The sequence below is a fragment of the Lissotriton helveticus genome, chromosome 10 (genome assembly GCF_964261635.1).
Source record: "Lissotriton helveticus chromosome 10, aLisHel1.1, whole genome shotgun sequence".
NCBI classification, from domain to species: Eukaryota; Metazoa; Chordata; class Amphibia; order Caudata; family Salamandridae; genus Lissotriton; species Lissotriton helveticus.
In genome coordinates, this window is record NC_136071.1 from 624345026 (window position 1) to 624357993 (window position 12968).

Consider the following 12968-nt stretch of genomic DNA (forward strand, 5'->3'; position numbering starts at 1 on the left):
AGAAGGGCTAGGGGGGTCAGGGGGTCTCAACCCTCTCCCCTTTTCGCGTTTTCCACTCTTGTTTTCTGCTCTCTTGTGCCTCACTACTCCTGAGAAACAAGACGGCTGCTCAGGTGGTCCCAGAAGGATAATAACATATATAAACGTTATCCGCCAATGGAATTAGCATTTACAAAACCTTTGAAATTTATTGAAAACAAATATAGGTTTCACGCCTGATATAGTTAGGAATTAGCATTTAAAAAACCTTGCAAATTCACTGAAAAAAACATAGGTTTCAAGCCTTATATAGTTAGGAATTAGCATTTAAAAAACCTTGCAAATTCACTTAAAAAACCATAGGTTTCAGGCCTTATATAGTTAGGAATTAGCATTTTAAAAACCTTGCAAATTCACTTAAAAAAACATAGGTTTCAGGCCTTATATAGTTAGCAATTAGCATTTAAAAAAACATTGAAATTGCTCCTATATAGTTAGTTGTACTAACTATATTTCGCGCACCCGCAATCCACTGCTGATGATGTCACATATTACATCATTCATGGCATGGTCAGTGACATCACTGATGACATCACTGATGACATCTCAAATGACATCACTGATGACATCACTGATGACATCATCCAGTGACTGTGTGTTTCTGTAAAGTTTAAATATGTTTTACATATTGAAGAATGAGTAGATGTAGAAGTGTCTGGATGAAGGATTTAGTAGGTGCGTGACTGACTGTATGAGTGAGTGATTAAATGTGTCTCACTGAGTGCATGGGTTAGTGACTAAACTGTCTTAATTTGTGCATCATTATGTCTGTTGTTCTGTAAACTGCTGCATGTGTTGATCAGTAGCTATATGAGTAACTATATGGGTTATTGATTGATTGCTCAAGTATTTGTATAGGAGACTGAGTGTGTGTGTGGCTGGCTGGGAGGTGTGTGACTCTGTGCAGATCAATGTGTACTACTATCAATGATTGTATAAGAGAGTAAGTATGTGTTAGTATATGGTTGAAAACGTAAGGTGCTCTATGTTTAACTGTATAAACTAGAAAATGGAAGTGTGATTGATTCTTTACAGGACTGACTAGGTGTGTGAGTAACTCCATGGATGAGTGGCAGAGTGTGAGTGTCTGTATAGGTGTATGAGTGCATATGATAGTGTTGTAAAGATGAGTGATTGTATGTATGAATGATTGTATGGGTGAATGAGTGAATGTGTGTGTAGACGTACGAATCAGTGAGTGCGTATGTAGTAACTAGTATTGATGTGTCAATGGTTTCAAAAATTATACTCTGTATTTAACACTGGGTGAAACAGAGGTTATATTAAAATGTGAGGAGATGCATTGTATTGTCACATGAATGATATCATCAGTGATGTGGTCATTGATGTCAAATGAGATGTCATCAGTGATGTCATTTGAGATGTCATCAGTGATGTCATCAGTGATGTCACTGACCATGTCATGAATGATGTAATATGTGACATCATCAGCAGTGGATTGCGGGTGCGCGATATATAGTTAGTGCAACTAACTATATATGGAATTTCAATGGTTTTGTGTGAGTAAAATAAGGTTTTTTAAATGCTAATTCCTAACTATATATGGTCTATAACCTATGGTTTTTTCAGTGAATTTTCAAGGTTTTGTAAATGCTAATTCCTAACTATATATGGTCTATAACCTATGGTTTTTTCAGTGAATTTCAATGGTTTTTTAATAGCAAATATCATAAGCTGTCGATTGTCAAGTACGTGGTAATTGAAACATTTTCGTGTTTATGCACACTGATCTGCTTTGAATGGTGCCCCCCCCCCCCTCATTTCTATTAGGAGTACTCTCTCTTTGCACATAGTGAAGGGTACTTAACGCAGGCCTTTGCCCCCGTTGTAATACGTCGTGCCTGCTTCTCTCTCCATTTGATTAATTGTTATCCAAGTATTTACTGTTTTAGAATTGGTTCTCTTTGGTTCATTCTCTATTTACAAACAAACACAGAGTCGCAATACTCTGTTTAGTCTTTGCAGATAACGAAAAATCGTGTAAAAAAAGAAAGAAAAGGAATCGAGCAAAATCAGTAGGCCACTAATGGGATCTCTTTTTGACCTCGCTAAAATAGAAACATTAGGAACAACCCCTCATGACAAATACAAAACTAGTGAAATGAACTGAACTCCACACAATGATGGCTGCAAAACAGCTCGGCTCCGCCACCCACCCCGCCCAAAATAACGATAAAGAGCGGCTGCCATGATTGGTTGCGAAATGGCCACGACGGAGCTACGAAATGGTGCTGCTCTCATGCTAACCCCAGCTTCAGTCTAAAACATCCAGAAACACTGTAGACTACCAATTCGATCAGTTCCGGTAGCGCCCCGATGTAACCCGGTAGAGAAGAACTAGCCCTCCCCTCTTTGACTAATGGTTCTTGTTGCCTGTCCCTTCTGTTGTCATTTAACAGAACTATTTAGCCTGCTGAAAGGGGTTGTGTTCCGACCGCTGGTTGGTGGAGACATTTTGACTATATTCTGGACCTGCGTTGTCGCGTAATGCGTCATATGACGCGCCGCGTTAGCGCATCCGGAAGTCATCCGGGGCGCGACGCGCAGCGCTTAACGTAAGCATAACAGGTCATGTGACTTGTTAATAAAACTTTTCATTGGTTCATTTTACTTTTCTTATTCTAATGATGAAAGGCTTGGTCATATGACCTAAAAATTACGCTTTTTATTACTTCCGAACATTATTTTTTCTTAAATATATGTTATAATGTTCCAGGCTAATGTACTTTCCCGGAAAATTTACAACTGTCCTGCAAGTAAAATATATTATTTTTTCGAGAAAAAGAGCGTTTCTTCGTCCCATGACGGAGCCGTTGAGCAAAAGAGGGTCGACCTGCTGTCTTAGTCGCCGATACGCCTGAATATGAGATTCTTATCGATCACTTTATGTTGCAGGAGTAGAAAACACAACAGCCCTTGACCATTTATCTTTACTGCGTTCCTTCGTATTATACCTTTTACCCTTCATGTAATTGGTCTGCTTTATTTCACTTGCCTTTTAATGATTCTAAAACAGTGACTATTATTAAAAACTTTACCAATGTATATACTACTACCATGTTTTCTTTTAAAAACCTTTATTGTGAAAATTTCATTATACAAATACGGGCCTATAATCACGTGGGCCGGCCACGGAGCAAACTGTAATCGTATATGATGAGTAGACATTTACACTGTAGAGGAACGTAATGGGCGGGCCATTAGGTTGCAAGAACTAAGGTGTCTAACAGTTACGGAATCGGTGGACGTACATTTTATAATTAAAATACGACAGGGCCAGTTACAATAAAATTATCTAGATATACATTTGCGGGCAAGTACCATGGGTGACGTTAATTCGAACTTTCAATAGTACAGTAATCAATAACACATCAGAACTTAATATCAATAGGGATGTCGAAATATTCAATCAATTCTCGTCCCCGCCCGCCATGTGCTTCAAAACTGCATACGTATCTCGTGATTTCAAGGTTCTGCAACCAGTACACAACAAGGAGTTACGAGTCCCATTTATTCCGGCGCCATTTTGGGCGAGGACGGGCAGGTCCAGGATATAGTCAAAATGTCTCTACCAACCATCGACTATGATGATGTTCATATGCTGTATTTATTAGAGTAACACTCATCTGTCCACATGAAATTAATTTGCCACAATCTAAACATGTCATTTTAATCTTTCCAAAGTTCTTCTAAATATTTGGGACCGTTTCCCTTGCCTCTGATACTGTCAGTGCCACTTCTTTGATGAATGTACTAGCAGGTCAGGTGTTCTCCTCCAAATCTCTCTTTTATGCAGCACTATAATTAATTGGTGCCACCTCTCCATATGACGATGCATGGTATAGTTACCATAACTATATATTTTTTCGGTTCCTCTGGAGAGTTCATCGTGGCAGATGAAGCGTGTAACGTACCGGGCATTTACCTTTTTTTGCATGTACAGGAAAGGAAAAAAAAATCGAGCGTCCGAGTTCTAAGGTGTCCCAGGGCCATTTTAGTGGACCAGGCCCAAATCCAAAGAACAGGCCGCCATTTTGAGAGTCCTGTTGCAGCCGCCTGTCGCTGTAGCATCAAGAGCAGCCGAAACTCAGCTGAATGGCAACTGAAACGGTAAAGGGGCGCCCCACTACAGCAGACGAGCCTCCACCTAGGAAGGCCCGTTCACGCCGCCTCCCCCCCCCCCTTCGGGCACCCCACGCCGTTATTCGGAGCAGTATTGTAGGATGGCCACACCAGTGCGGCAACTTGCTAGACATCACCTCGGTGGTAACCGAATCTCAGCGCCTTGTGGTGTCTCCTCTTCAGAAAATATTCTTGCGCTACCTTTCCCCATTCACACATCGGTCCGCTACTGACGCCATCTCACAGGCTAATGAGCGCCCCACGCCGAGTTTCAGCATTGTAGGATGACCACACCATTACAGCAACTTGCTAGACATCCCCTCGGTGCCATCCGGATCTCGGCGCCCCACTGCAGATGAAGTGCCTCTAAACTATGAAACCACCACGGTGACATCCGGATCTTGGCGCCTTGTGCTGGTTCCGGCCTATTCACACATCGGTCCGCTACTGACGCCATCTCACAGGCTAATGGGGCGCCCCACGCCGAGTTTCAGCATTGTAGGATGACCACACCAGTGCTGCAACTTGCTAGACATCACCTCGGTGCCATCCGGATCTTGGCATCGAAGCGCCTTGTGGTGTCTTCTAGTCAGAAAATATTGTTGCGCTGCCTACATCGGTCTGCTACTGACACCATCTCACAGGCCAACAGGGTGCCCCACGCCGACTTTTACCATTGTAGGATGGCCACACCAGTACCACAACTTGCAAGACACCACCTCGGTGCCATCCGAATCTTGGCATCTCAGCGCCTTGTGGTGTCTTCTATTCAGAAAATATTGTTGCGCTGCCTTTGGCCCCATTTGCACATCGGTCCGCTACTGACGCCATCTCACAGGCCAATGGGGCGCCCCACGCCGACTTTCAACATTGTAGGATGGCCACACCAGTGCTGCAACTTACTAGACACCACCTCGGTGCCATCCGGATCTTGGCGCGTTGTGCTGCCTTCGGCCTATTCGCACATCGGTCCGCTACTGACGCAAACTCACAGGCCAACGGGGCGCCCCACGCCGACTTTCAGCATTGTAGGATGGCCACACCAGTGCTGCAACTTGCTAGACATCACCTCGGTGCCATCCGGATCTTGGCATCTCAGCGCCTTGTGGTGTCAGTCAGAAAATATTGTTGCGCTGCCTTTGGCCCCATTCGCACATCGGTCCGCTACTGACGCCATCTCACAGGCTAATGGGGCGCCCCACGCCGAGTTTCAGCATTGTAGGATGACCACACCAGTACAGCAACTTGCTAGACATCACCTCGGTGCCATCCGGATCTTGGCATCTCAACGCCTAGTGGTATCTTCCATACACAAAATATTGTTGCGCTGCCTTTGGCCCCATTCGCACATCGGTCCGCAACTGACACCATCTCTCAGGCCAACAGGGCGCCCCACGCTGACTTTTACCATTGTAGGATAGCCACACCAGTACAGCAACTTGCTAGACATCACCTCGTTGCCATCCGGATCTTGGCATCTCAGCGCCTTGTGGTGTCAGTCAGAAACTATTGTTGCGCTGCCTTTGGCCCCATTCGCACATTGGTCCGCTACTGACGCCATCTCCCAGGCCAACGGGGCGCCCCACGCCGACTTTCAACATTGTAGGATGGCCACACCAGTACAGCAACTTGCTAGACACCACCTCGGTGCCATCCGGATCTTGGCATCTCAGCGCCTTGTGGTGTCTTCTATTCCGAAAATATTGTTGCGCTGCCTTTGGCCCCATTCGCACATCGGTCCGCTACTGACGCCATCTCACAGGCCAACGGGGCGCCCCACGCCGACTTTTACCATTGTAGGATTTCCACACCAGTGCGGCAACTTACTAGACACCACCTCGGTGCCATCCGGATCTTGGCATCTCAGCGCCTTGTGGTGTCTTCTATTCAGGAAATATTGTTGCGCTGCCTTCGGCCTATTCGCACATCGGTCCGCTACTGACACCATCTCACAGGCCAACAGGGCGCCCCACGCCGACTTTCAACATTGTAGGATGGCCACACCAGTGCGGCAACTTACTAGACACCACCTCAGTGCCATCCGGATCTTGGCGCGTTGTGCTGCCTTCGGCCTATTCGCACATCGGTCCGCTACTGACACAAACTCACAGGCCAACGGGGCGCCCCACGCCGACTTTCAGCATTGTAAGATGGCCACACCAGTGCTGCAACTTGCTGGACACCACCTCGGTGCCATCCGGATCTTGGCGCGTTGTGTTGCCTTCGGCCTATTCGCACATCGGTCCGCTACTGACGCCGCCTCACGTGCCAACGTATTTTCTCCGCTTTTTATACCCTATGCCGCATAACAGGTCATGTGACTTGTTTATAAAACTTTTCATTGGTTCATTTTACTTTTGGTTTCCTAATGATGGAAGGCTTGATCATATGACCTAAAAACAACACTTTTCATTGGATGAAAACTTTTTTTTTTCCCAAACGATGAAAGCCCCACCTTGTTTCTGGATGTTTCAGACTGAAGCTGGCGTCAGCATGAGAGCACCACCATCTCGTAGCTCCGTCGTGGTCATTCCGCGAGCAATCATGGCAGCCGCTCCCCACCAGAAGCCTACAGGAGTCGGGGGCCCCCAAAACTTTTGATGAATCCTCAAGGCGGAGGGGACGCTTTCGAGAATGGGGTCCAAGACCTAGCAGACTAGCGTCCGATTTCCAAGGTGTCCCAGGGCCATTTCAGTGGACCAGGCCCAAAAAGGAAACAGCCTGCCGCCATTTTGAGAGTCCTGTGACAGCCGCCTATCGCTGCACCGCAAGAGTGGGCGCAGCCGCCTATCGCTGCACCGCAAGAGTGGGCGCAACTCAGCTGAATTGCGGCTTTTGACACAGTGGACCAAAAGCGGACGGAATGGCAACTGAAACGGTAAAGGGGCGCCCCACTACAACAGATGAGACTCCACCTGGAGAGGCCCGTTCACGCCGCCTCTCCCGGGGCGCCCCACGCCGTTATTCGGAGCAGCATTGTAGGATACCAAAACCAGTGCGGCAACTTACTGGACATCACCTTGGTGCCATCGTTCTGCTGCCTTGGAACTATTCGCACAACAGTTTGCTACTGATGACCCACCCCCCGCGACGCCCCACGCCAGAAATCTGGACGTTGTGCTGCGTTGGGACTATTCGCACAGCCGACCGCTACTTCGTTGTTTTTCCCTAAAAATGTTTATATGTTATTACTGTTTTTGTTTTCTTGTATATATTTATAAGTTATTAAAGTTTTATAATCTTACTACTTTGTTGGAGTGCTATATATTTTTAATGTGACACATAATTGTAAAAACTTTGATGTACAAGCAGTCATCCCTGGAATCTTCCGCTTCAGGCTCGGTCCCCTCCCCAATCACAATACAGGATGGTTTTCAGATAATAGGAACGCGTCTGCTGTGACGGATCTCATCGAGTGTGGGCCTTGATCTACTATAACTCCTTTGAAGAGGGGTGATTCTTTACAGCTGGGGCCATAAACTACATCTGCAGGGCTAGCTGATACCCTAGGACCGGCCTGGACAATCGGACACAGAGGAAAAGGAGTGTCAGAGGGTGCGGTAGTGAATAGGGCGAAAGGGAGGTGTCGGGCGGGCACAGGGTGTGATTCTCAGGGAAGAGCAGCGCAGATGGGGGGTGGTTTATTACCCATGCATAAGACAGAGAGCGGGGGTGACCACTGCCTGGGGGAGATGCTTGCGAGGGTGGGGAGCCATGCTAAGGATCGACAGCGTGCACAGAGTGGGTCTGGTCAAGGCATCTAAAATGACTGCCGTGCACGACAAAAGTGTGGCATTTGAAAAAAGGCAAGATGGCGCAGACAATGTTTTTCAACACTTCCTGATTTCCTTCGAATCGAACGTTAACAGACGTTGGGGCATATTACCAAAGTTAAGCGATATTTATCCCTAACGATGCTTAGCAAAGATTTTTTTACCGCTAAGCATCGTCAGAAATTATCGCAGATAAACCTTGCTATTATCAAGGTTTATCGCAAATACGATAAAAAACGACCGCAATGCATTAATATCGCTGAAAACTCAGCGATATTCATGCATTACCGAGCTAATGCTCTTAGCCATGTTATCCACCTCCCATTGGATGACATGGCTAAGAACTGCTCAGGGCAGGTGCTAGCTTTTGGAGATATTCACGCTTATCGCGAATATTTCCAAAAGTTGATAATAGGAGATAGCGATGTTAGCGACTGTTTCCAGTCGCTAACATCTTGGCATCCCCACTTTGCATGTCATTAGTGATAAATATCACTCACATGCAAAGTGGGGCCCAAGATGGTCGCTATCTCCTACTAGCCGTCGCTAACTGGTGTTAGCAACAGCTAGGTAATACAGATATAATTTTATCTCCGCGAAGCGGAGCGCTGTTACAGATATATATCTTGTTTTTGAACGTTAATTTCTCAAAATCCACTGAAGCACATATATTGACACCTAGCAAAGGCACATCGAGCTACCAGTCCCTACAATTTTCCCAAGTTTCGTGCAAATCCATTCAGCCGTTCGATTATTATTATTATTTTTTTTTTTGCCCCGCGGGGCCCTTTTAAAACCTCCACATCAAACCTAAGAGGTCAAGGAGGATCTACTATGCCCCCTTATCATCATTTGCCCCTTCGCTTTGGCCTCCTCTTGTCTCTCGATCCTACCGAGAGACAAGATGGCGGCCGCTACGGACTGTTTGCAATGTTTACAGACGCCGGAGAACCAATCAGCTTCGCAAACCTCCGTTACGCGAAGCGGAGCGCTGTTACAGATATATATCTTTTTTTGAACGTTAATTTCTCAAAATCCACTGGAGCACATATATTGAGACCTAGCAAAGGCACATCGGGCTACCAGTCCCTAATATTTTACCAAGTTTCGTGCAAATCCATTCAGCTGTTCGATTATTATTATTTTTTTTTTTTTTTGCCCCGCGGGGCCCTTTTAAAACCTCCACATCAAACCTAGGGGGTCAGCGAGGATCTACTATGCCCCCTTATGGTCATTTGCCCCTTCGCTTTGGCCTCCTCTTGTCTCTCGATCCTACCGAGAGACAAGATGGCGGCCGCTACGGACTGTTTGGAATGTTCACAGACGCCGGAGAACCAATCAGCTTCGCTTCACAAAGCTCCGTACCGCGAAAAGTCCGCGAACCGGAGCGCTGCCCGGTCCGCTGTTACAGATATATATCTTTTTTTGAACGTTAATTTCTCAAAATCCACTGAAGCACATATATTGAGACCTAGCAAAGGCACATCGGGCTACCAGTCCCTACAATTTTGCCAAGTTTCGTGCAAATCCATTCAGCCGTTCGGGCTAAAAGTGAGGCCAACCGCCCTATGGAAAACTCAATGTTAAAAACACGTTTTGGGACCCCCCTTTTTTCTCGGCCCCCCCTTGACGAACCCCCCCAAATTTTCAAGGGCTGCTCAGAAACAAAATGTGCCATTTTCCTGAAAATTTCAGCCAATTCCGTTCACAAACGCCAAAGTTATTAGACATAGAATTTTCAAAAATCCCATAGAGAAAAAATCCTAACTATATATACCTACTGGCGACCGCCAGTAGGTAATATATATATATATATATATTCCAAACACATCAGGTTGCCCTTCATAGAAAGGCCATCCGATTCGAAATCCTTCCTCCTTTTATTGCGGGAAGTAGGTACAGCGCATACACCCCTCCAAACAGAAGCGGCATACGCGTTTCGGGTTTATACCCTTAATCATTGGCTGTATGCAAATGTTCAAACTGCTTTCATGGACTCATCACTTAGACTTCACCTCTTTGGGACGTCATTGCAGGTAAGCTTTCTGGGCCTTGTAGTCCTATAGTTACCATAGTGATTGCTTGTTCAGAACTACTTGCAAAAGACATGCTTTCCCCAAGTGGGTTCCGTGGAGCGGAAACTCGCAAGTACCTCCTTTGTCAATGTCCACGCAATACCGGCTTTCCAATTCCTCATGGCACCCGTAGTTACAGGTGCTGCCGGCTCGCCGAATAGGCGACGGGGCGTTTCCGTGGCGAGGTGCGCCGCAAATTAAATTCCAAACACATCAGGTTGCCCTGCATAGAAATGCCATCACATTGGAAATCTTTCCTTCTTTTATTGCGGGAAGTAGGTACAGCGCATACACCCCTCCAAACAGAAGCGCCATACTGGTTTCGGGTTTATACCCTTAATCATTGGCTGTATGCAAATGTTCAAACTGCTTTCATGGATTCATCACTTAGACCCCGCCTCTGTGGGACTTCATTGCAGGTAAGCTTTCCGTGTCATGTAGTCCTATAGTTCTCATAGTGATCGCTTGTTCAGAACTACTTGCAAAAGACATGCTTTCCCCAAGTGGGTTCCGTGGAGGGGAAACACGCAAGTACCTCCTTTGTCCATGTCCACGCAATACCGGCTTTCCAATTCCTTGTGGCACCCATAGTTACAGGTGCTGCCGGCTTGCCGAATAGGCGACGGAGCGTTTCCGCGGCAAGGCGCGCCGCAAATTCAATTCCAAACACATCAGATTACCCTGCATAGAAACGCAATCCAATTGGAAGTATTTCCTTCTTTTATTGCGGGAAGTAGGTACAGCGCATACACCCCTCCAAACAGAAGCGCCATACGAGTTTCGAGTTTATACCCTTAATCATTGGCTGTATGCAAATGTTCAAACTGCTTTCATGGACTCATCACTTAGACCCCGCCTCTGTGGGACTTCATTGCAGGACTATGAAGGGCTGTGTTCCGAAGTAAAAGCTTTTAACCTAGCTGGTAGTTGGCGTATCTTTGCATCAAGGCACTTTTGGTTGGATTTAAATGCGGCAGCTTGGCAGCAGAGGATACGCCACTATGGGACTGTTCACATGGGGCCAATGTCTCGGCATTTGTTGGGGCACATGTTTGGCACTGCAGCAAAGTAGTATGATGACGGGCCAGCGCAGTCCTGCAGCCCACTGGGGCAACACTGTTGGATTCATTTTTGCAGCGTTTCCTGAACCCACTGGGGTGAGACTGTACTCCATAATTTGAGAACTGCAGGTACCAGCATGCCATTTAATTTTTTGCACCTGGAATCCCATTTGAGATAAATAGGTGGGTGGTGCGCATGCGGTTAATGGTGCCTGGGAGGAATGTTTGTCAGCATGCTACAAGTCCTGTTCCACTGAAGTAGGAGCTGTGGAGAGCTCTGAAATGCGTTTGGACTATGATTTAAATAAGGACTGTGAAGTCCTGTGTTCCGAAATATAAGGTTTTAGCCTAGCTGGCAGTTGGCGTATCTTTGCATCGAGGAACTTTTGGTTGTGTATATATATATATATATATATATATATATATATATATATATATGTATATATATTACCTACTGGCGGTCTTGGTGGTCCTTCTGGGACCCCCTGAGAAGGGCTAGGGGGGTCAGGGGGTCTCAACCCTCTCCCCTTTTCGCGTTTTCCACTCTTGTTTTCTGCTCTCTTGTGCCTCACTACTCCTGAGAAACAAGACGGCTGCTCAGGTGGTCCCAGAAGGATAATAACATATATAAACGTTATCCGCCAATGGAATTAGCATTTACAAAACCTTTGAAATTTATTGAAAACAAATATAGGTTTCACGCCTGATATAGTTAGGAATTAGCATTTAAAAAACCTTGCAAATTCACTGAAAAAAACATAGGTTTCAAGCCTTATATAGTTAGGAATTAGCATTTAAAAAACCTTGCAAATTCACTTAAAAAAACCATAAGTTTCAGGCCTTATATAGTTAGGAATTAGCATTTAAAAAACCTTGCAAATTCACTTAAAAAACCATAGGTTTCAGGCCTTATATAGTTAGGAATTAGCATTTTAAAAACCTTGCAAATTCACTTAAAAAAACATAGGTTTCAGGCCTTATATAGTTAGCAATTAGCATTTAAAAAAACATTGAAATTGCTCCTATATAGTTAGTTGTACTAACTATATTTCGCGCACCCGCAATCCACTGCTGATGATGTCACATATTACATCATTCATGACATGGTCAGTGACATCACTGATGACATCACTGATGACATCTCATTTGACATCACTGATGACATCTCATTTGACATCACTGATGACATCTCATTTGACATCACTGATGACATCTCATTTGACATCACTGATCACATAACTGATGATATCATTCATGTGATAATACGATGCACCTCCTCACACTCTAATATAACCTTTGATACACCCAGTGTTAAATACAGACTACCATTCTTGAAACCATTGACACACCAATACCAGTTACTACATACGCACTCACTGATTCCTAGGTCTACACACACATTCACTCATTTACCCATAGACTCACTTATACATACAGTCACTCATCAATTCAACACTATCATATGCACTCATACACCTATACAGACACTCACACACTGCCACTCATGAGGAAACACGTAACAATTCTCCTACTAAAGGATTACACGTGTTCAAAGAGTATCAGCCTATAGAAATATCCCCACATCAATTTCCCAGTTGAAATGAATAAAATAAAAAAAAAGAACAAAGTATAATTCATAAAAACTTCAAGGCCCATAATGCATCACCCTGAAAACGAAAGGGCGAGAGTATAAAAAGTGGAAATTGAAAAAGGACTATTGTAGAACACTGCCGTGATCAAGAACGTTTGTTCGAAACGCGTAGGAGTTTTCTGATAGACCTGCGAAAATAAATCAAAATATCTACTGCCAAGAAGTGTGCCGCGTGACTTTTTTGTTTCTGAAATATATATATATGTATATATATTACCTACTGGCG